Source organism: Delphinus delphis, chromosome X (genome assembly GCF_949987515.2).
Source record: "Delphinus delphis chromosome X, mDelDel1.2, whole genome shotgun sequence".
In the NCBI taxonomy this organism is placed as follows: Eukaryota; Metazoa; Chordata; class Mammalia; order Artiodactyla; family Delphinidae; genus Delphinus; species Delphinus delphis.
In genome coordinates, this window is record NC_082704.1 from 91,487,840 (window position 1) to 91,512,810 (window position 24,971).

At 44.6% G+C, this 24,971-nt stretch overlaps 1 pseudogene; it reads right to left on the bottom strand.

Annotated features, from left to right (window-relative positions):
* The window catches only part of LOC132418219 (GTP-binding nuclear protein Ran-like), a 59,854-nt pseudogene extending 35,202 nt beyond the window's left edge, over positions 1 to 24,652 (bottom strand).
* Between the last annotated feature and the right edge of the window lie 319 nt (positions 24,653 to 24,971).

Here is a 24,971-nt window from a genome sequence, read left to right on the forward strand (position 1 = left end):
TTTATTTATTTATTTATTTTTGGCTGCGTTGGGTCTTCATTGCTGTGTGTGGGCTTTCTCTAGTTGTGGTGAGCAGGGGCTACTCTTCGTTGCTGTGCGTGGACTTCTCATTGTGGTGGCTTCTCTTGTTGCGGAGCACGGGCTCTAGGTGCACAGGCTTCAGTAGTTGTAGCACGTGGGCTCAGTAGTTGTGGTGCATGGGCTTAGTTGCTCTGCAGCACGTGGGATCTTCCTGGACCAGAGATCGGACCCGTGTCCTCTGCGTTGGCAGGCGGATTCTTAACCACTGCGCCACCAGGGAAATCCATCCCCAATTGTCTTAATAAGATTTTTTTAAATTATTATGATTTTAATATGATTTTAATAGTTTGAATCGAGATGCAAATAAATCCATACATTGCATTTGGCTGACATGCTTCTCAAGTCTGTTAATATACAGGTTTACGCTCCACTCATTTTTTTTTTCTTGCAGTTTTTTGTCATTGTTGAAAAAAACTGGATAATTTGTCCGTAAGAGTTTCCCATAGCCTGAATATTGCTTAGTGCATCCTCATGGTATGATTCGACATGTTCCTCTGTCCTCTGTATTCCCTGTAAATTGGTAGTTAGAGCTAGGCCAGCACTGTCCAATAGAACATTCTGCAGTGACAGAAAACTTCTATATCTGCACTGTCCAGTATGGTAGCCACTAGCCACATGTAGGTATTGAGCACCTGAGATGTGGCCAGTGTGACTGAGGAACTGGAGCTTTAGTTTTATGTAATGTTAATTCATTTAAATATAAATAGCTACATGTGGCTAGTGACTACTGTAGTGGACAATGCAGATCTAGAGGCTTGATCAGATTCAGTTTTATTTTATTATCAAAACTACTTCAGGGCTTCCCTGGTGGCGCAGTGGTTGAGAGTCTGCCTGCCGATGCAGGGGACGTGGGTTCGTGCCCCGGTCCGGGAAGTTCCCACATGCCGCGGAGTGGCTGGGCCCGTGAGCCATGGCCGCTGAGCCTGCGCGTCCGGAGCCTGTGCTCCGCAACGGGAGAGACCACAACAGTGAGAGGCCTACGTACCGAAAAAAAAAAAAAAAAAAAAAAAAAAACTACTTCAGGTACTTCCATCTTCCACCACTGTATTTAGTCCAAATTTATTTCGTCTTGTCTGTGATCAGTGTACTCTAGCTGTGTCTAAGCCTTTTACGCATTTCCCAACAGGCCACAGGGTGGCACTGTGGATCTGATCTCTTCTGAGGAGCCCACCAGCACCACGGACACAATTAGCCGGCACCCAGCTACACAGCAGTTTTTCCCTTCCTGTTTTGTTTGACTCCATCATGTTTCTTTCACACAGCTTATAAAAGCATGGAATTAGAACATTTCTTCATTTTACAGGTGAAGAAAATGGAGCAGGGAGAGGAGTAGGCTGCTTCTCAAAGCTGTGCTCCCCTTCTCAGTGAAGAGCCCTTCCTGAGAACCCCTTTGGAAGTGGGAGGGAAGGAGGCAAAAGGTTATACAGCTGGTTAATGGCAGAACAGAGATAGAACTTAAGTCTGTCTCCTGATGCCCACCCCAAGAGTTCTTTCTTCTTTCTTCTGTCAACACTGAATTCCATAATACCTTTGCTGACGTTGAACCATCCTTGCATTCCTGCAATAACTCTGCTTGGCCATGTGTTTTAGCATCTTATACACCACTGGATTCAGCTTGCTATTTTTTTCAGGAGTTTTGAATTTGTGTTCATAAGTTTAGTCAATTTTTTTTTCTTGTTATTGTACTTGTCTGGTTTGGATTTCAGGATCCTAACAGCCCCATAAAATAAGTTGGGAAGCTTTTCTTCGCTACTTTATGTAACAGTTTATATAAGGTAGGGTTTCCTATTTTTTGAAGATTGGGTAAAGCACGTCCATAAAAGTGTCTAAACTGGGTTCTCTTCTTTCCTTCCTTCCTTCCTTCCCTCTTTCCTCTTTCTTCCTTTCTCTTTCTATCTTTCTTTCTTTTGTGGAGGGTGGAGTGAGGACTTCGGGAAAGATTTTTAACTTTCTGTTTCATTTGTTTTGAAGGTTATTGGTTTATTCTGATATTCTATTTCTTATTGAATTGATTTTGTTATTTTACATCTACAAGATTGTCTCTTTCATCTAATTTTCCAAATTTATTGGCACAAATTTGTTCATAGTGATTGCATATGATTTTCAAATCTCTTCCAGCATACTTTTTCTCTCCACCCTGTTTACTCCTGTCCAGTCCTGTGCCACAAGGCCTGCATAATGACTTTGTAGTCATGATTCTGAATGCCAAACCCAAATGTGCAGTAAATGTATATTGTCCATATTTGATGAGATGGGGGGTATTAACCAGATACGGAGAGAAAGCCACAGTTCCTAGGGCTTATAAAGTACATTTAGCTTAGTTTAAGTTTTTCCCCCATGGGAAACACAAATCTGCATAAAATACTGCTTGGTTTTGTCACTGCTGTACTTAAAAGAATGCCCCCCAGCACTGAGTCTAACTTGTTTGGCCAGGCTCTCAGGATCCTATGGTGGCAGCCCTCCATAAATGACTGTGCCCAGTATTGAACTTAGGGCCAGGGAGAATATAGAGACAACAACCACATCTTCAAGTGGTGCCTACAATTAGTTGGGAAGTCATAATAACACAAACAAGAGGTAAATTATGTGGTAATCTGTGAAGTGCTGACGTGGAGACGAACAGCAGGTGTCATTGGATGAGGGGAGAGTTGGACTAGTTGGGAAAGCCAAGTAGGGATTGGCTAGGCAGGGGGAGCACAGAGAGAGTTTTAGGCAATAGAAACTCTTAAAAGATTAAGGACATGGAAGGAGAGAAGGCATGCCTGCTGATCTCTTCTGTGTAAAAACTAGATTGGGGTGGGAGAATCAATGGGATTAACTGATATTCTTTTATATAAGAATATATTTTATATATAAGAATACATTCTTGTGGAAACAACCCAAATGTCCATCAATGGATGAATGGATAAACAAAATGTGGTATGTCCATACAGTGGAATATCATTCAGCCTTATAAAGGAAGGGAATTCTGACACATGCTACAACATGTATGAAACATGAAGACATCCTACTAAGTGAAAAAGCCAGGCACAAAAGGACAACTATTGTATGATTCCACTTATATGAGGTTACTAGAGTAGCCAAACTTATAAGACAGAAAGTAGAATGGTGGTTGCTGGGGGTTAGGGGGAGGAGGAAATGGGCAGTTAGGGTTTAAGTGAAAAAGTTCTGGAAATGGATGGTGGCGATGGCTGCACAACAATGTGAATGTACTTAATGCCTCTGAACTATACACTTTAAAATGATTAAGATGGTTAATTAAATTTATTTTAAATTTCATAAAATTTATTTGTTTTTAAAAATATTTTTAAAATTTATTTTTGGCTTCGTTGGGTCTTCGTTGCTGTGCACAGGCTTCCTCTAGTTGCAGTGAGTGGGGGCTATTCTTCGTTGTGGTGCGTGGGATTCTCACTGTGGTGGCTTCTCCTGTTGCAGAGCACAGGCTCTAGGCATGTGGGCTTCAGTAGTTGTGGCACGTGGGCTCAGTAGTTGTGGCGCACGGGCTTAGTTGCTCCGCGGCATGTGGGATCTTCCTGGACCAGGGCTCAAACCTGTGTCCCCTGCATTGGCAGGTGGATTCCTAACCACTGCACCACCAGGGAATCCCCTCCATACATTCTTATATATAAGAATATATGTATATCTCCTGAGGAATATAGACCAGGGTGAGCAGGGCTTGTTTCTGGAAGGTGGAAGCACAGAGAATATTCTCTATTATATACTTCCACATTGTTTGAATGTCTTCCAAGGAGCATATAATTTTGTAATCACCAGATAATTAAAGATGAAAAACTCCAGTGGAGGAGGATATAATGTGATGGATGGCCATGAAAAGTCCATGTCATGTAACTCCAGCTGAAAGTCATCTCATGGGGAGGTTTTCCTTCTTTAGAGGAGGGAGGGGTCCACTTTAGCTTAAATCCCTCGGAATGACTGAGAAGGAGCTGAACAGACAAAAGGTTAGGGCTCTGGAGGAAGCTGACCCCCCAGGAACTTGTGATGATTTTCTTCCTTGAGCAGAGGGGACTTGGAGGCTGGCAGTCTGTCAGCAGAGCAAATACACACCCCCGACCTGGGCCCTGGCCAGGGATCTGAGGTTGTCAAGTGCACAGCAGCTGAGAGACCAACAAGCAGAGGCCCCAAGACCTGGGCATCTGGCTAGAAGGCTCGGGCCAGGCCTCAGGGGCTGCACAGCAGCCTCCCCACCCACCAGAGACAGGCTCATGCAAATATTCTGTATGGCTGGCCTGCCCTGTGGGAGAAGCTGGCACGGTCCAGGGGGCTGGGAGGGAACTGGCACTTGAAATGTTTATTCCTCTGCTTTGCTCCCAGGTTGCTAGGGTGAAGTTCATAAACACACTGACTGGCTTCATTGCTGATTAATGAGCTCCAGCTTTAGGTCTGACAATCCTTGGACTTGAACCAGGTGGCTCCCTGCTCCTCTTTTTTTTTTTTAATTTAAAATTTTTTTTATTTTTCGGCGTGTGGGGTCTTCGTTTCTGTGCGAGGACTTTCTCTAGTTGCGGCAAGTGGGGGCCACTCTTCATCACGGTGTGCAGGTCTCTCACTGTCGCGGCCTCCCTTGTTGCGGAGCACAGGCTCCAGACGCGCAGGCTCAGTAGTCATGGCTCATGGACCTAGTTGCTCCGTGGTATGTGGGATCTTCCCAGACCAGGGCTCGAACCTGTGTCCCCTGCATTGGCAGGCAGATTCTCAACCCCTGCGCCACCAGGGAAGCTCTTCCTGCTCCTCTTAACATCAAATTTCAAGCCTTGTGCTTCTCCCCACAACCTCAGCCTCCCCCAGCACAGTCCAGTCCCCCAGCACAGTCCAGTCCAGTCCTTGTCCCTTCTCCACCGAGGCCTGCTGAACCCTCAGCTCCTGTCTCCATTTGCCTATTAAGTCCCTCCTGATTCAGAGACTGGCTGAGTGGCTGTGCCCCTTCATGCGGCTGACACAGCACTCGTGCCCTTGAACTCTTCCATATCTGAGACCTTTCACAATTTCCCTACTCTTATGTATTCTCCTTCTCTTGAACTAGACTTCATCTTCACAGGCTGTACATGTGATCCATATTTCCCCTGTCCTTGAAAAAATAAAACCCAAATCGTGGCCTTACTGTAGCCTCTGTCCCAGGCCATACCGCATCTCTGGTCTCTCCTTCCTGCCCCCGAACCACTGCAAGCCAATGTGTAGGTCCCAGGCACCTACCATGTGTTCTGTATACTTTTTTAAAAACCAGTTTGGGGACTTCCCTGGTGGCACAGTGGTTAAGAATCTGCCTGCCAATGCACAGGACACAGGTTTGATCCCTGGTCCGGGAAGATCCCACATGCCGCAGAGCAACTAAACCCATGCGCCACAACTACTGAGCCTGCACTCTAGAGCCCATGAGCTACATCTACTGAGCCCGCGTGCCACAACTACTGAAGCCCGCGCGCCAAGAGCCTGTGCTCCGCAACAAAAGAAGCCACCACAATGAGGAGCATGTGCACCACAACAAAGAGTAGCCCCCACTTGCCGCAGCTAGAGAAAGCCCGCATGCAACGACGAAGACCCAACACAGCCAAAAAAATAATAATAAAAATAAATAGTTTTATTAAAGTATACTTTACATATAATCAAAGAACCAACTTTAAGTGTACATGTTGATGAGTTTTGACAAATGATAGTGTAACCACTATCACAGTCAAGGTATAAAAGATATTATTACCCTAAAAAGTTCCACTGTGTCCCTTCTCAGTCAACCACTGATCCTCTTTCTGTCACTCCAGATGATTTGTCTTTCTAAACTTCCACATAAGTGGAATCATACAGTATGTATCCTTCTGCATCTTGCTTTTTTTGCTCAGCATGTTTTTTTTGAGATTCATCCACGTTGTTGCATGTGTCAGTAGTTAATTCCTTTTTATTGATGGGTAGTATTCCATTGTGTGGATGTACCATAATTTGTTTATCCATTTACCTGTTGATGGATATTTGTGCTATTTCCAATCTTTTGAAAGATATTATGAATAGAGATGCCATGAACATTTTGTATATGAGTCATTGTGTGGACATACATTTTCATTCCTTTTGGGTAAATATCTAAGAGTAAAATGGTTGAGTCTTATGTTAATTCTATGTTTATGTTGATAATGAAGTACCAAACCATTTTTCAGAGTTGCTGTAACATTTGACATTCCCACCAACAGTGTATGAGAGTTCCAGTTGCTCCACATCCTTGTCAGCACTTGGTATTGTCAGTCTTGTTAATTTTAGCCTTTCTAACTGGTGTATAGTAGCACTCTGTTTCCTTTTAGGTTTTTATCATGACATATTTTCAGCATTTGAAATATTAAGAGAGAATAATATAATGAATACCCATGTACCCAGTGCCTAGCTTTGTCAGATGTTAACATTTTTCCATAATTGCTTCAGATCTAATTTCTTTTTATGAAGAGAGTCTATTGAGAATTCCATGTACTGCACAATCATGTCTACATTATATTTGAGGAGAGGATTTAGCTTTGACCTTAGAAATAATTTTATTAAGGCTACCATTGACAATAAATTGCAGTAAATTTTAGTGACTATCAACATCAATATTTGTTTATCTTCATTAATATTTTTCCCAATGAACACATTTTTTAAAATCAGAAAGTTCAGTGCATAAAGTATGAAGTGGTGAAACATTTTCTTCTTTTTAAGCAGCTTCATTAAGATGTAATTTATGCACCATACAATTCGCCCACTTTTATTCTTTTATTTTTTATTTTTTGGCTGCATCATGTGGCTTACAAAATCTTAGTTCCCCAACCAGGGACTGAACCTGGGCCCCTGGCAGTGGAAGCATGGAGTCCTAACCACTGGATCACCAGGGAATTCCCTCACCCATTTAAAGTGTACAATTCAATGCTTTTTAGTATAGTCACAGATATGTGCAACCATGAACCCTCTGAGTTCTTTTAATTTTCATAAATTTGTTGAAAATTGGGCACTTCAAATAATATGTGACAACTCTGGAAATCAGAGTCTCCCCTGTTCCAAGGTTAGTTGTTGTTGCTGCTGTTTATTCTTATTGTTTGTTTCTGAACTAAATCTGTAAAGTGTATTCTTTTTTATGAGTGGCCACTGAAGTCTCTGCTCATTAGCTTAGTGGTCAGCTAATGAATGGATAGAGAAGTCCTTAAGTGACTGGAACTAATAAGTCTCTCAGTCATTGCTGGAGGGCTCTGTGTGTATGTTGTTCAACACTCAGCCAGGCAGTTGACAACTCTGCCATAGCCTTCACTTCCTGCTTGCACAGAGCCTCAAGGTCATTCAGAGATGAGGACTTTTTCATGTCTCTCCCCAGCATGTGCACAGCCCTATGCATGCAGATTGCCTTCTAGATTCCCAGGAATATGTTGGAGCTTTTCAAAGACCTCTATGGACATCTCCTTCCTGAGCTCCTCCTCCTCTTGTTGTCCCCCTCTCTGTTGACAGTATCTCCAGTTTAATTGGGACTTTTTAGATTTTTTTAAATAAATTTATTTATTATTTTTGGCTGTGTTGGGTCTTTGTTGCTGCATGCGGGCTTTCTCTAGTTGCGGTGAGCAGGGGCTACTCTTCGTTGTGGTGCGTGGACTTCTCATTGCAGTGGCTTCCCTTGTTGCAGAGCACGGGCTCTAGGCATGTGGGCCTCAGCAGTTGTGGCACACGGGCTCAGTAGTTGTGGCTCGTGGGCTCTAGAGTGTGGGCTCAGTAGTTGTGGCACACAGGCTTAGTTGCTCCATGGCATGTGGGATCTTCCTGGACCAGGGCTTGAACCCGTGTCCCCTGCATTGGCAGGCAGATTCTTAACCACTGGGCCACCAGGGAAGTCCGGGACTTTTTAAATTTTAGAAAACAGTTTCTCCTCAGGGAGGTCAACTGTAGGTTCCATGTGTGGAAATCAGGGAGACAGGCCTCAGGGCCTCATCAGGCCACAAAAGACAGAAAGGAGCCAGGGCAGCAAGAGCCTGAGACTCCTCCAGGCCGCCCTCTCATCACATTTCCCCCACTCTTGGGCAATCTGCTGTCTTCTCTCCCTGATGATCACATCCTCTGCTTACTCATGCATCCTTTCTGTTCCCTCATAACCTCTGCTGACTCAGGGCCTACCCACATTGTGACCTTTCAGCTTCTGCTCCCATGGTTAACTGATGAGTTCCTCAGCGTGTCCTAGTTTTAATCGCCAAGTGAGAGGAAATCTTCTCCCGGCCTGTGGAATTTTTTTTGTCTCAGGTTAAGTGCTCACTCTGGTCCCATCGGCTTTTGCAAGTGGGTGGAGTCAGGTGTTCCATTGAAAACACCTTCCAACGGGCCATGGGTGGAACAGTCTCACTCAGAAGGTGCTGGGGATTGGCAGACGTCACGAATGACATCTCTAGGACTGTCATGTGCCATGGCGGAGCATAATGATTAAGCGTACAGTGTCTGAAGCTAAACTGCCTCAATTTGCATCCCAGCTCCTCCACTTACCAGTTATGTGTCCTTAGGCAAGTTAACTTCTTGGGACCTAGTCTTCTTATCTGTAAAATTAGAATGGTGGTAATCATCATACCTAGTGCAGGAGCATTAAATGAATTCGTGCATGTAAAGCACTTAGAACAATGTCAGGTGTATAGTACTCAATTAATGCTTGAAATCATTATCCAGCCACTAAAGGTGGAAAATGCAGATTCACTTTTCCCTCTCCTTATATCTCCCACTTACAACACCACATTCTATCAGTTTTATAACCAAATTCCCTTAAAGGTACCATCTAGACTGCCTCATTGTTTCTCTTTGAGAACCTGGCAGGCACCTCCCAACTGGTGTCCTTGCTTTCACGTCTCCCTAGTCCAGTCCAATCTCCCCACTGCCTCCAGAATTATTTTTCTAAAATGTACATCTGGTCATGTCACATTACTTCTTTTTTTTTTTTTTATGGGAAGGCAAGAACTTTTTTTTTCTGTTAAATTTTATTTATTAAAAAAATTTTAATTTAATTTTATTTATTTATTATACAGCAGGTTATTATTAGTCATCCATTTTATACACATCAGTGTATACATGTCAATCCCAATCTCCCAATTCATCCCACCACCACCCCCATCCCCTGCTGTTTTATTTTTATTTATTTATTTATTTTTTATTTTATTTTTTTTTGCGGTACACGGGCCTCTCACTGCCGTGGCCTCTCCCATTGTGGAGCACAGGCTCCGGACACGCAGGCTCAGCGGCCATGGCTCACGGGCCCAGCCGCCCCGCGGCATGTGGGATCCTCCCAGACCGGGGCACGAACCCGCGTCCCCTGCATCGGCAGGCGGACTCTTAACCACTGCGCCACCAGGGAAGCCCTGTTTTATTTTTTAAGTATAGTTTTTAGTGCTTGTTATCATCGGTGGATTTGTTTTTTGGTTTGGTTGCTCTCTCTTTCTTTTTTTTAAATTACTTTTATAATTTTTCATTTCTAATAATATCTTAAATATTTTTAATTTTAATAACTTTATTTTATATTATTTATTTATTTATTTCCCCCCCTCCCTTTTCTTCTGAACCGTGTGGCTGACAGGGTCTTGGTGCTCCAGCCGGGCGTCAGGCCTGAGCCTCTGAGGGGGTAAGAGCCGAGTTCAGGACACTGGTCCACCAAAGACCTCCCAGCCCCACATAATATCAAACGGCAAAAGCTCTCTCAGAGATCTACATCTCAACGCTAAGACCCAGCTCCACTCAGTGTCCAGCAAGCTACAGTGCTGGACACCCTATGCCAAACAACTAGCAAGACAGGGACACAACCCTGCCCATTAGCAGAGAGGCTGCCTAAAATCATAATAAGCCCACAGACACCCCAAAACACACCACCAGACACAGTCCTGCCCACCAGAAAGACAAGATCCAGCCTCATCCACCAGAACACAGGCACCAGTCCCCTCCACCAGGAAGCCTACACAACCCACTGAACCAACCTTAGCCACTGGGGGCAGACACCAAAAACAACGGGAACTACGAACTTGCAGCCTGTGAAAAGGAGACCCCAAACACAGTAAGTTAAGCAAAATGAGAAGACAGAGAAATACACAGCAGATGAAGGAGCAAGGTAAAAACCCACCAGACCAAACACATGAAGAGGAAATAGGCAGTCTACCTGAAAAAGAATTCAGAGTAATGATAGTAAAGATGATCCAAAATCTTAGAAATAGAATAGAGAAAAATACAAGAAACATTTAACAAGGACCTAGAAGAACTAAAGAGCAAACAATGATGAACAACACAATAAATGAAATTAAAAATTCTCTAGAAGGAATCAATAGCAGAATAACTGAGGCAGAAGAACGGATAAATGACCTGGAAGATAAAATAGTGGAAATAACTACTGCAGAGCAGAATAAAGAAAAAAGAATGAAAAGAATTGAAGACAGTCTCAGAGACCTCTGGGACAACATTAAACGCACCAACATTCGAATTATAGGGGTTCCAGAAGAAGGAGAGAAAAAGGGACTGAGAAAATATTTGAAGAGATTATAGTTGAAAACTTCCCTAATATGGGAAAGGAAATAGTTAATCAAGTCCAGGAAGCACAGAGAGTCCCATACAGGATAAATCCAAGGAGAAACATGCCAAGGCCGTTTCTTCCAGGTTGTCCATTTTATTGGCATAGAGGTTGCTTGTAGTAGTCTCTTAGGATGCTTTGTATTTCTGTGGTGTCTGTTGTCACTTCTCCTTTTTCATTTCTAATTTTAATGATTTGAGTCCTCTCCCTCTTTTTCTTGATGAGTCTGGCTAAAGGTTTATCAATTTTGTTTATCTTCTCAAAGAACCAACGTTTAGTTTTATTGATCTTTGCTATTGTTTTCTTTGTTTCTATTTCATTTTTCTGCTCTGATCTTTATGACTTCTTTCCTGCTACTAACTTTGGGTGTTGTTTGTTCTTCTTTCTCTAGTGCCTTTGGGTGTAAAGTTACGTCATTTATTTGAGATTTTTCTTGTTTTTTTTTTTTTTTTGAAGATTTGGGAGAGGAGTTTGATTTTCAAGTTGCTTGGATTGATCTGACCCATGATTTTCTTCTTTCTTGAGGTAGGCTTGTATTGCTATAAACTTCCCTCTTAGAACTGCTTTTGCTGTGTCCCACAGGTTTTGGATTGTCGTGTTTTCGTTGTCATTTCTCTCTAGGTATTTTTTGATTTCCTCTTTGATTTCTTCAGTGATCTCTTGGTTATTTAGTAACGTATTGTTTAGCCTACATGTGTTTGTGTTTTTTATGTTTTTTCCCCTGTAATTGATTTCTAATCTCATAGTGTTGTGGTCAGAAAGCATGCTTGATATGATTTCAATATTCTTAAATTCACCAGGGCTTGATTTGTGACCCACGATGTGATCTATCCTGATGAATGTTCCGTGTGCATTTGAGAAGAAAGTGTAATATGCTGTTTTTGGATGGAATGTCTTATAAATGTCAACTAAATCTATCTGGTCTATTGTGTCATTTAAAGCTTGTGTTTCCTTATTAATTTTCTGTCTGGATGATCTGTCCATTGGTGTAAGTGAGGTGTTAAAGTCCCCCACTATTATTGTGTTACTGTCAATTTCCTCTTTTATAGCTGTTAGCAGTTGCCTTAAGTATTGAGGTGCTCTTATGTTGGGTGTATATATACTTATAATTGTTATATCTTCTTCTTGGATTGATCCGTTGATCATTATGTACTGTCCTTCCTTGTCTCTTGTAACATTCTTTATTTTAAAGTGTATTTTATCTGATATGAGTGTTGCTACTCCAGCTTTCTTTTGATTTCCATTTGCATGGAATATCTTTCCATCCTCTCACTTTAGTCTCTATGTGTCCCTAGATCTGAAGTGGCTGTCTTGTAGGTGGCATATATATGGGTCATTTTTGTATCCATTCAGCAAAGCTGTGTCTTTTGGTTGGAGCATTTAATCCATTCACGTTTAAGGTAATTATCAATATGTATGTTCCTATTACCACTTTCTTAATTGCTATGGGTTTGTTTTTGTAGGTCCTTTTGTTTTGTTTTGTAGGTCCTCTTGTGTTTCCCACTTAGAGAAGTTCCTTTAGCATTTGTTGTAAAGCTGGTTTGGTGGTGCTGAATTCTCTTAGCTTTTGCTTGTCTGTAAATCTTTTGATTTCTCCATTGAATCTGAATGAGATTCTTGCTGGGTAGAGTGATCTTGGTTGTAGGTACTTCCCTTTCATCACTTTAAATATATCATGCCACTCCCTTCTGGCTTGTAGAGTTTCTGCTGAGAAATCAGCTGTTAACCTTATGGGAGTTTCCTCATATGTTATTTGTCATTTTTCCCTTGTTGCTTTCAACAATTTATCTTTAATTTTTGTCAGTTTGATTACTATGTGTCTTGGCGTGTTTCTCTTTGGGTTTATCCTGCCTGGGACTCTCTTTGCTTCCTGGACTTGAGTGGCTGTTTCCTTTCCCATGTTAGGGAAATTTTCGGCTATAATCTCTTCAAATATTTTCTCTGGGGCTTCCCTGGTGGCACAGTGGTTGAGAGTCTGCCTGCCGATGCAGGGGGCACGGGTTCGTGCCCCGGTCCGGGAAGATCCCACATGTCGCGGAGCAGCTGGGCCCGTGAGCCATGGCTGCTGAGCCTGCGCAACCGGAGCCTGTGCTCCGCAACGGGAGAGGCCACAACAGTGAGAGGCCCGCGTACCGCAAAAAAAAAAAAAAAAAAAAAAAAAAAAAAAAATATATATATATATATATATATATATATATATATATATATATATTTTTTTTTTCCCCCCCCTCTGGTCCTTTCCCTCTCTCTTCTCCTTCTGGGACCCGTATAATGTGAATGTTGTTGTGTTTAATGTTGTCCCAGAGGTCTCTTAGGCTGTGTTCATTTCTTTTCATTCTTTTTTCTTTATTCTGTTCTGTAGCAGTGAATTCCACCATTCTGTCTTCCAGGTCACTTATCCGTTCTTCTACCTCAGTTATTCTGCTATTGATTCCTTCTAGTGTATTCTTCATTTCAGTTATTGTATTGTTCATCTCTGTTTGTTTGTTCTTTAATTCTTCTAGGTCTTTGTTAAACATTTCTTGCATCTTCTTCATCTTTGCCTCCATTCTTTTTCCGAGGTCCTGGATCATCTTCACTATCATTATTCTGAATTCTTTTTCTGGAAGGTTGCCTATATCCACTTCATTTAGTTGTTTTTCTTGTTCCTTCATCTGGTACAAAGTCCTCTGCCTTTTCATTTTGTCTATCTTTCTGTGAATGTGGTTTTCCTTCCATAGGCTGCGGAATTGTAGTTCTTGCTTCTGCTGTCTGCCCTCTGGTGGATGAGGCTATCTAAGAGGCTTGTGCAAGCTTCCTGATGGGAGGGACTGGTGGTAGGTAGAGCTGGGTGTTGCTCTGGTGGGCAGAGCTCAGTTAAACTTTAATCTACTTGACTGCTGATGGGTGTGGCTGGGTTCCCTCCCTGTTGGTTGTTTGTCCTGAGGCAACCCAGCACTGTAGCCTACCCAGCTCTTTGGTGGGGCTAATGGCAGACTCTGGGGGGGCTCACGCCTAGGAGTACTTCCCAGAACTTCTGCTGCCAGTGTCCTTGTCCCCACAGTGAGCCACAGCCACCCCCTGCATCTGCAGGAGACCCTCCATCACTAGCAGGTAGGCCTGGTTCAGTCTCCTATGGGGTCACTGCTTCTTACCCTGGGTCCTGATGCACACACTACTTTTTGTGTGCCCTCCAAGAGTAGAGTCTCTGTTTCCCCCAGTCCTGTTGAAGTCCTGCAATCAAATCCCGCTAGCCTTCAAAGTCTGATTCTCTAGGAATTCCTCCTCCCATTGCCAGACCCCCAGGTTGAGAACCCTGACGTAGATCTCAGAACCTTCACTCCAGTGGGCGGACTTCTGTGGTATAAGTGTTCTCCAGTTTGTGAATCACCCACCCAGCAGTTATGGGATTTGATTTTATTGTGATTGCGCCCCTCCTACCACCTCATTGTGGCTTCTCAATTGTCTTTGGATGTGGGGTATGTTTTTTGGTGAGTTCCAGGGTCTTCCTGTCAATGACTGTTCAGCAGTTAGTTGTGATTCCGGTGCTCTCGCAAGAGGGAGTGAGCGCGTGTCCTTCTACTCTGCCATCTTGAACCAATCTCTACTCCACTTTACTTCCTGAAAACAGCTCCAGTAGCTTCTGATGCCTGCAGAATAAAGTTTAAGCTCCTTAGCATTCCAAGGGTGGTCCCAATTGATCACTCACGGCAGGATGAAGTATTGAACTAGTCTTTTATATGCTCTTTGGGCAGGCCCTGTCAGGCATGTGTAGTTCCTTGCCCTAGGGCCTCTGGAGGGTCAAAACTGAGCAGCTTCCACTATTTACAGTAGCCAAGACATGGAAGCGACCTAAATGTCCATCAACTGATGAATGGATAAAGAAGATGTGGTATATATATACAGTGGAATATTACTTAGCCAAAAAAGAATAAAATAGGGGTAGAGTGAAGATAGCAGAGTAGGAGGACGTGGAGTTCGTGTCTCTTCACAACTAGGGCACCTACTAGGTGCTGGTGGGGGACCTCGGACACCTAAGGGGATGGGACGAACCCCTGCGTGACTGGGTAGGTCGTGTGGCAGAGGGAGTGGAGGAGAAGTGGAGGTGGGACAGGACCAGTGCCCCTGAGTGGCGGCTGGGGGAGGGGAGGGGTTCTCACGCACGGAGGGGCCCACTCACAGTGAGGTAGCTGGGGGAGGGGAGGGGTGGCTGGGGGAGGGTATGAAACTGTGATTAAAAATCTTCCAACAAACAAAAGTCCAGGAACAGATGGTTTCACAGGTGAATTCTATCAAACATTTAGAGAAGAGCTAACACCCATCCTTCTCAAACTCTTCCAAAAAATTGCAGAGAAAGGAACACTCCCAATCTCGTTCTACGAGGCCACCATCACCCTGATACCAAAACCAGGCAAAGATGTCACAAAAAAAGAAAATTACAGACCAGTATAACTGATGAACATAGATGCAAAAATCCTCAACAAAATACTAGCAAACAGAATCCAAGAAGACATTAAAAGGATCACACACCATGATCAAGTGGGATTTATCCCAGGGATGCAAGGATTCTTCAATATATGCAAATCAATCAATGTGACACACCATATTAACAAATTGAAAAATAAAAACCATATGATCATCTCAGTAGATGCAAAGAAAGCTTTTGACAAAATTCAACACCCATTTATGATAAAAACCGTCCAGAAAGTGGGCATAGAGGGAACCTACCTCAACATAATAAAGGTCATATACGACAAACCCACAGCCAACATCGTTCTCAATGGTGAAAAACTGAAAGCATTTTCTCTAAGATCAGGAACAAGACAAGGATGTCCACCCCCACCACTATTATTCAACATAGTTTGGGAAGTCCTAGCCATGGCAATCAGAGAAGAAAAAGAAATAAAAGGAATACAAATTGGAAAAGAAGTAAAACTGTCACTGTTTGCAGATGACATGATACCATACGTAGAGAATCCTAAAGATGCCACCAGAAAACTACTAGAGCTAATCAATGAGTTTGGTAAAGTAGCGGGATACAAAATTAATGCACAGAAATCTCTTGCATTCCTATACACTAATGATGAAAAATCTGAAAGAGAAATTAAGGAAACATTCCCATTTACCATTGCAACAAAAAGAATAAAATACCTAGGAATAAACCTACCTAAGGAGGCAAAATACCTGTACTCTGAAAACTATAAGATGCTGATGAAGGAAATCAAAGAAGACCCAAACAGATGGAAAGATATACCGTGTTTGTGGTGTGGAAGAATCAATATTTTCAAAATGGCTATACTACCCAAGGCAATCTATGGATTCAATGCAATCCCTGTCAAATTAGCAATGGCATTTTTCACGGAACTAGAACAAAAAATCCTAAAATTGGTATGGAGACACAGGAGACCCTGAATAGCCAAAGCAATCTTGAGAAAGAAAAACGGAGCTGGAGGTATCAGGCTCCCTCGGTGCTCTGTGATGACCTAGATGGGTGGGATGGGGGCGGTGGGAGGGAGGTCCAAGAGGGAGGGGATATTGATATACATATAGCTGATTCACTTCATTGTACAGCAGAAACTAACACAACATTGTAAAGCAATTATACTCCAATAAAAAAAGAATAAAATAATGCCATTTGCAGCAACATGGATGGACCTAGAGATTATACTAAGTGAAATAAGTCAGAAGGAGAAAGACAAATACTATATGATATCACTTATATGTGGAATCTAAAATATGACACATATGAACTTATTTACAGAACAGAAACAAACTCACACACATAGAAACCAAACTTATGGTTACCAAAGGGGATAGTGGGGTGGGAGAGGGATAAATTAGGAGCTTGGGATTAGCAGATACAAACTACTATATATAAAATAGATAAACAACAAGGTCCTACTGCATAGTACAGGGAACTATATTCAATATCCAGTAATAAACCATAATGGAAAAGAATATGAAAAAGAATATATATATATATATATAAATATAAGTGAAGCACTTTGCTGTACCCCAGAAACTAACACAACATTGTAAATCAACTATACTTCAATCAAAACAAAACAAAGCAAAACCAAACAAAAAAAACTGAGCTGCTCAAGGCAAGTCCTCTTTCCAGTCTTTAGGGAAAGCCTGGGTTGATCGAAGAGGTCCTGCTGAGTGACAAGGGAGGAACAGGAGGGGAGAGGCATCTCTCAGAGTGGGCGGGAAGGGGTAGAGAATCCCGAGGATAGAGGTAGTGATAGAGGTTGGCAACCCTGCAAGCACTGGGGATGCCCTGCTCTGTGGCAGTGCCCTGGGAAGGTGCCCAGATCCAAGAGAACCAGCTGGCTGGCACTCCTGAGGGCCCGGACTCCAGGCTCCAGGACTGCCAACCTGAAAAAGATTCCTAGCCCCTGAAAATCAATTCAAGCAGTGTCTTGGAATATCCAAAGGCCCCAAACTGATATGTCAGCTGGGTGCCACTGTACCGACTTAAAGAAGGACATGTTCCTTTACTCTGAACATAAGTTTACATGGATCAAAAATACCCATATTCCCCATTAAGAGCCCCCCTGTTCTGAATAAAGGAATCTGGGAAACCAAATTATTTTGTGGAAAGCTCACTTAGCAAAAGTGGTCAACATGTGTACCCAGTCCCCTTTCTTCCCTTCCCCGTTACCAACAATACTCCTATATTATTGGGGGTAGCGATGTGCCGGATAGGAAATGACTGCATCTAAGGATGACCATTGAGATGTAAGTGGAAGTTGGTGGTGAGATTTCTAGGAGAGGTCTTTTGTCCCTTGCCCTTCCCCTACTTCCTGCCTGGAATGTGGGTGTGATGATAGACTTCCAGCAAACATTTTGTGACCTGAAGGATGTAAGCCATGCCCTAGGGATGAAGGAGTAGAAAGATAGAAAGAACCTGGGTCCCAGATGCCTGTGGGTTTTTTTTTATTGGAGTATAATTGCTTTACAATGTTGTGTTAGTTTCTGCTGTACAATGAAGTGAATCAGCTATATGTATACTTATACCCCCTCCCTCTTGGACCTCCCTCCCCACCCCCATCCCACCCATCTAGGTCATCACAGAGCACAGAGCTGAGATCCCTGTGCTATACCGCAGGTTCCCACTAGCTATCTATTTTACACATGGTAGTGTATTTATGTCAAACCTAATCTCCCAATTCATCCCACCCTCCCCTTCCCCCCCGTGTCCACACATCCATTCTCTACATCTTCGTCTCTATTCCTGCCCTGCAAATAGGTTCATCTGTACCATTTTTCTAGATTCCACATATATGCATTAATATATATTTGTTTTTCTCTTTCTGACTTACTTCACTCTGTGTGACAGACTCTACGTCCATCCACATCTCTATAAACGACCCAATTTCATTCCTTTTTATGGCTGAGTAGTATTCCATTATATATATGTACCACATCTTCTTTATCCATTCATCTTATATCTTGTTTAAGCCACTTATTTATTTTCTGGTTTACCAGCCACACCTAATCCTAACTGGTAAAGCAAGCACAGAATCAGAGCTCAGGAAAGAGAATAGCCCAGAGGGATAGTTCACAGAGGCCAGAGTATGAGCGCAGAGCCCTTGCTATCCACGCCAGAGACCACCTGTGGCAGGAGCCTCAAAGATGGCCCCAATGATCCTCACCTCTGAGTGTTCACTCTCTTGTGTACATCCCTCCCGCAAAGAATAGGGCTGGCCTGTCTAGCCAATAGGATACCACAGAAGTAACAGTGTGTGACTTCTGAGGGCCATAAGAGACACTGTAGCTTTTGCCTTGCTGTCTCTTGATTCAGCCCTGGGGAGAACCAGATGCCGTTTGTGAGGACACTCTCGCAGCCCTGTGGAGAGGTGTGAGGAACAGGTGAGGAACAGGGACCGCCTGTCAACAGCCAGCCCCGTGAGTCAGCCATCTTGGAAGTCAAGTCCCCGGAGACTGCAGCCCAGGCTGGACTGCACCTCATGAGAGAACCTGAGTCAGAACTACTCCCAGACTCCTGACCCACAGACACCATGAGATAATAAGTGCTCATTGTTGTTTTAAGCTAAGTTTTGTTATACATCTGTAGCTAACCAATACACTACCACATGGGGACCTCTCAGCCAGCTTGTCTCTTGCTTCTGGTAGGTGGAACACAGCCAGATTCCTGCTCTGTGGGCCATGGGCTCTGAAGCAGAGCAGGTTTTAGGTTTTTCTGAGGGCATGGTCTTTTTCTGTTTAGCTCCCCTTCACACCTGTGGTAGCCAGCCTCCAAGATGGCCTCTAGTGATCTCTGCTTCCTGGTGTTCACGCCTTTGTGTAATCCTCTCCTGTTGAGTGTGGGTTGGACTTAGTGAGTAGAATAAGGCAGGATCGATGACGGGTGACCAGGAGACTAGGTCATAAAAGGCAGAGTGGCTCATCTCTCAATTTCTCTCTCCCTCCCTATGCTGTGGGAAAGCTTGTCTGGAGCAGCCCTGTAGAGAGGCCCCACGTGGCAAGGCACTGAGGCCTCCTGCCAACAGCCATGTGAATGAACTGAGAAGCAAATCCTCTAGGCTCAGTCAAGTCTTGGGAGACCACAGTCCTGGCCGACAGCTTGACTATAGCCTCCCCTGAGCACCCAGATTCCCAACCCTCAGAAACTATGTGTGATAATAACTGTCCATTGTTTTAAGCTGCAAAGTTTCAGACTAATTTGTTAAGCAGCAGTGTGTAACCAATATCTTCCCCATCACAGCGTAGTGGTTAACAACTGAACTCTGAAACTAGACTGTCTGGACTTAAATCCTGGTTAGGCTACTTTGAGGCTGTGTGACCTTGAGCATGTAACTTAATCTTTCTGTGCCTCAGCTTCCTCAGTTATAAAATGGGGGATACCACTGTTACCTACCTCATAAGGTTGTGAGGATTAAATACAGACATAAAAAGGGCTTAGCAAGGTGCCTGGCATATAATTAGCAGTCGGTAAGTGTCAGTTGCTATTTTGGTTGGTACGATTCTGGCTGATGCAGAGACAGTGTGGGGATGAAGTGAGGCAAACACCTGCCAGTAGCACCACGATCATGACCTCCAGAGAAGTAAGGGGGGATGAGTATTTGCAAATCCTGAAACAGGTGGGACCACGCTGCCTGGGTGAGGAGAGGCAGCCTTCAGGATGGTTCCGTGGATGCCAGGGCCTCAGGTCATGCCCATCCCTGGGTGATGCAGCCACGGTTCTGAGCATGCGTCCCTGGATTGTAACATCCCTGCTCTGGAAGATGGTCAGAGAACGCTTTAGAAAGCTTGGACTGCGGCTGAAACTGGAAATGCTGGAATTTCTGGTTTCCAGTATGCAGGAAGTATGAGTTTCCCTTTTCCCAAAGGAAAAAACATTTGATTCCAATTGATCTGTAGGCCTGGAATAAGCTTTTTTCCTCAACTGGAAGGTATTATGGACTGTGTACGCTAAAGGAGAGAAGGGTTAGGAAAATGTAAGCAAGAAACTTTTACCATAAAAGTAAAATACATTACTAAGTGAAAGAAACCAGTCTGAAAAGGCTTACATACTGCATGATTCCAACTATATGATATTCTGGAAAGCACAAAACTACGGACACAGTAGAAGGATCAGTGGTTTCTGGAGGTGGGGGAGGGATGAATAGGATACGTGTCATTATACATCTGTCCAAACCCATACAACACCAAGAGTGAGCCATAATGTAAACTATGGACTTTGGGTGATGATGATGTCAGTGTAGGTTCATCAGTTGCAACAAACGTACCACTCTATGGGGCATGTTGATTACGGAGGAGGCTCTGCATATGTCGGGGCAGGGGCCATATGAGAAATCTCTGCACCTTCTTCTCAAGTTTGCTGTGAACCCAAAACTGCTCTAGAAAAGAAAATCTATTTGTTTAAAAAGTAAAGTGAGAAAGAGCATTTGATTTGAGGGCATATTATTTAGAACTCCGTTGAGTACCAGTACCAGAAGTTTCAAGCTTACTGAACCTCCGAAGAAGGTTATAGGTCATAGGTGTCTGATGAATCGGAAGACAGAGATTTTTGCTCTGGAAGATGGGAGGGTGCTGCAGTGGGCCTCAGAAAGGCCTGGAAGGCAGCAGGGAATCCACGTAGAGGGAGAACTGCTGTGGCGTGCTCCTCTCTATTCCAGCATCTCTTTATTCTCTCTCCCTCTCTCCTCCTCAGCCTTTTGTCCCCCCACAGAGCTTGCTTCTCAGGCCTACAGCATCCCACAGCCCCCCTACTTACACAGAATGGCTTTCTGGCTCTTCATAAACACTGTTTTCTTTTTCTCCATCCCAATCCCAAATTCCTGGGGAAGAGGACGCTTGGTGGCCCAGTACCTTGGGGCCGATGTCTGCTCCCTGCTCCAGCAACTCTGGCCATGGGGCAGGGGTGGGAGCACCTTACAAAGGAAGCTGTCTGGAGCCCATCCCCGCAAAATAGCGAATGGGTGTACCAGGAGCTGTGCAGGGCTGGTGACTTTTAGCTGGGCCCAGTTCTGTGACCTGTGACAGTCGTCCCCCTGAAGCAGGCTATCATGTTAGCTGCTGGCAGAAATCTGCCCCACTTTCTGTGCTTGGCGGCTGGTGCCTGCTTTCCCTTTTGATTTAAGGCCGGTGCAGGGGCTTGGATTTGGAGCGTGGCATTGGAGGAACTCTTTAACGCCAACTAGCCTTAATTCCTCCTTCTTATATAACTAAATGGCAACTGAGAGGATATTTGGATTCCGCTTGCTTTTTTTTTTTCGTTGCAGTTCGGTTATTAATTAGTGTGCAAAAAAAAAAAAGTAAGTAATAAAATATCCTTGTTTATGTTCTAGTCCGCGGGTCTGTGTGCTCATTAGTTTGCAGCCTGGCGTGGGGATCGGGAACGCTGGGCCCCCAGGGAGTGGGCCGGACCGAGGGTGTCAGCGTCTTCCGTTGCGGAGGCGATGGGCCAATGCAATTCGTTCCTCTTCCTCCCTCCCTCTCTCCCCCACCCCTCCTCCTCCCCTTCCTCCCTCCCTCTCTCCCCCACCCCTCCCCCCACCTTCTTCCCTCCCCTTCCTCCCTCCCTCTCTCCCCCACCCCTCCCCCACCTTCCTCCCTCCCTCCCCCCTCACCACCTTCCTCCCTCCCTCCCCCCTCACCACCTTCCTCCCTTCCCCCCCACCCTCCCTCGCCTCCCCGCGGGTTCTGGGCGTCCTTGCAAGGCAAGCGCTTCCTGAGAGGGTGGCTTGGAGGCCAGCGCAGTCATTCTTTAAGGAAGGGGGGATGGGATCAACAAGGCAGTTGAAACCCGGTTCTAGGCGGCCTCCGGTGGTGCCCCCCGCGGGGCCCAAGCCGCCCCACCTCCGCGACTGCCCGGAGCCCCGCCGCGGACTGTGCTGGCTGCCGCCACCCGGCCTTCCGTGATGCACCCCTTCACTTCGGGGTGGATCGGAGCCGGGGGATGCGGGGGCTCCCGGAGAGTGTGACTCAGAGGGGCAGAGGTCCCCCAATTCTCGAAGCCTGCGAGCCCCAGGGCGACCCTTAGCTCCAGGACAGCGCGTTTGTCCCCTTGCAAAGATGGACTGCGGGGGTGGGGGTGGGGCCGATTGGTGAAGGGGGCTTCTGGCCTCCCCCCCCGGAGGGCTTGGAGGGTTGTAATTCAGGCTGGCCCGCCTTTTCCAGCCCCTCTCAGCTCCATCCTCCCCTCCATCCCCAACCCCCCTCACCCCTAGCCGGCGCCCCAGCCGTCGGGCAGGTGCGGCAGGCTGTCCGGGGCAGTCTTGACCTGACGCGGCAGGAAGGAGGGAAGGAGGGCTGAGCAGCCTGGCCGGGAGGCCGCACTTCTTATCGCCCCCTCCCACCCGGGGCTGGGGGGCTGGGGGGCTGGGGGCTCCTGCCCCGCTGGAGCCGGGCCGGCTGAGGGCGCCAGCTGCCTTGGGAGCCGGTTTTGGAGGTGGGGTCAGGCCGGGCTCTTAGGCCTTGTTCACCTCATGACACACCCAGAAATTTTATATAATATCTCTAAGACATTCAGGGGAGAACTGCAGAGTATTTGGAGAGTGAAAATGTGGCCTGCTGGAAAAAAAAAAAGTATTTCTGTGTATTATGTAATCATTTCTGTGTATTATGTAAAAAAATTAAGTGTGTTGAATATCAAGTATGTATATATTTTTCTAATGAAATCTTTCCAACCCTCCCTTTTATTTTTTACTTTTACTATGGAAAATTTCAAACATATACAAAAATAGATGAGTAGCTAATCCCCAGCTTCAATAATTATCAAGGTAGGGCCAATTTTGTTTCCTCTCTACACCCACCCACTTCTTCCCCCTCCTATTATATCTTTTCAATTTTTAATGATAAGTTAAGCTTGCGTTTTAATTAGCCTTTGCTGTGTAACAAGCCACCCCGAGGAATAGTGGCTGAAAACAACAATATTTTGATTTGTCATGATTTGGTTGGCTGGGTACTTCCTCTTGCCAGTTTTGCCTGGACTCACTCAAGAGGGAGGATCAGCTGGGCTGGAAGGTTCCAGATGGCCTGACTCACATATCTAGCTGTGGACTGGGACTCCTCAGGTCTCCTCTCCTCCATGGCTTCTTGTGTTCTAGTAGGCTAAGTGGACTTCTTTATATGGCAACCAGAACCTTCTGGGAGAATCAAGGCAGAAGCCTCAAGCTTCCTGAGCTAACTGTGGGAGTCTCAAGTCACTTCCACCCACTTCTATTGGCCAAAGCAGGTCACAAGGCCAGTCCAGAGTCTGGGATGGGAGGGTAGAGAAATAGACCCACCCTCAGATGGGAGGAACAAAGTGCAGTGACGCATTGCAAAGTGAATGCTAGCATGTGAGGGATTGGTGGTCTTTAACCAATCTAGTACACAGTTAGCTTTTATCAACATAACTTTTTACACGAGCTTTCATGCTTGCAATGGCCACACACAATTCCTGATCTAGACTTTTTAATGATAAACAAAATGCTTGATAGTCACCATCAAGGAGAAACTTTGTTAGTACAGGTAAGCAATTGACATTTTTTTATCATCCGTTTAAAGTTGTACAACAATTGAAATTATATTTAAAGAATCTGGCAGCTCTTCCTTTAGGGGGCAGATGAAAAGTTGATATTTCTCATGGTAATGCAAATGAATGTTTGACTCCAGACATCTCTCCCTATAGACAGTTGAAAATGAAGATGAAGGTCTTATCTGAAGGAGGCATGTGTATTATGAGAGCAGTAGACCTGCAGTTGGCATGGACGCCATAAAATTACACATCAGCCACAAAAGGATAAAGGTGTGTGATACATGTGGAGATGGGGTTTCAGGGCACGCTGCGGGGACCCTGCTCTGCCAGCCTCATAGTACACTGCCAAGGCTCGGTCCATGACAACCTCTGGTGGGGCAAGAACAGGCATGGCAATGAACTCCAAGTTAGGGGCTCCAATTAGATGTTGTTGTTGTTTTTTTAATTGAGGTATGGTTGATTTACAATGTTGTGTTAGTTTCTGCTGTAAAGTAATTCAGTTCTTTTCCATTATGGTTTATTACAGGATATTGAATATAGTTCCCTGTGATCCAATTAGTTTTTGAACAAGCCAAAGGAAAGGCTCTTCAGAGTTGTAGTTACTCTTAGCAGAACTGTCATAGTACTGAAGATTCTTCTTTTATGGAAGATGATGGATTTTGCCTTAACTTTCTTGTCCTTAATATCCACCTTGTTGCCACACAACATAATGAGGTTGTTTTCACATACTTGTACCAGATCTCTATGCCAGTTAGGCACATTCCTGTAAGCTCTCGATGTTACGTCAAACATTAAAATTCTACGTTGGGTTTGGATGTAACAGCCATCTCTCCATCCACCAAATTTCTCCCGACCAGCTCAATATATCCCATACATTGACCTTAATAGGTCCTCTGCTGGTGTGGAACACAAAGGAATGGACCTCAACCTCAAACATGGCTACGTTCTTCTCCAGTCACCAGTCAGTGACGTTTCATGAATGTAGTTTTTCCATCACCAACCAATACAAGTTTGAACGGAGCTTGTGATTCTCCTTGGGCAGCCATCATGTTTCTTCCAGAAGCATCTCCATGCTGAGGGTGCTATGACCATTATTCTTGCATTTACTATTAACATGTTAGCATGCCCCATCTGTGTACCGCCTTTGTAAAATTAGGCAACAGTCTTCAAGACTACTCTCACTTCTGACACCAACTGCAGAGTTCAGGGGTCCCCAAGATCACCCTCAGGTCTGATTATTTGCTAGAAAGACTCACAGAACTCACTGAATGCTTTTATACTCATGGTTACAGTTTATCACTGTGAAAGGATACGGATTGAAATCAGTCAAGGGAAGAGACACAGGGGGGCAGGGTCCGGAGAGGTCCAAACACGGAGCTTCCA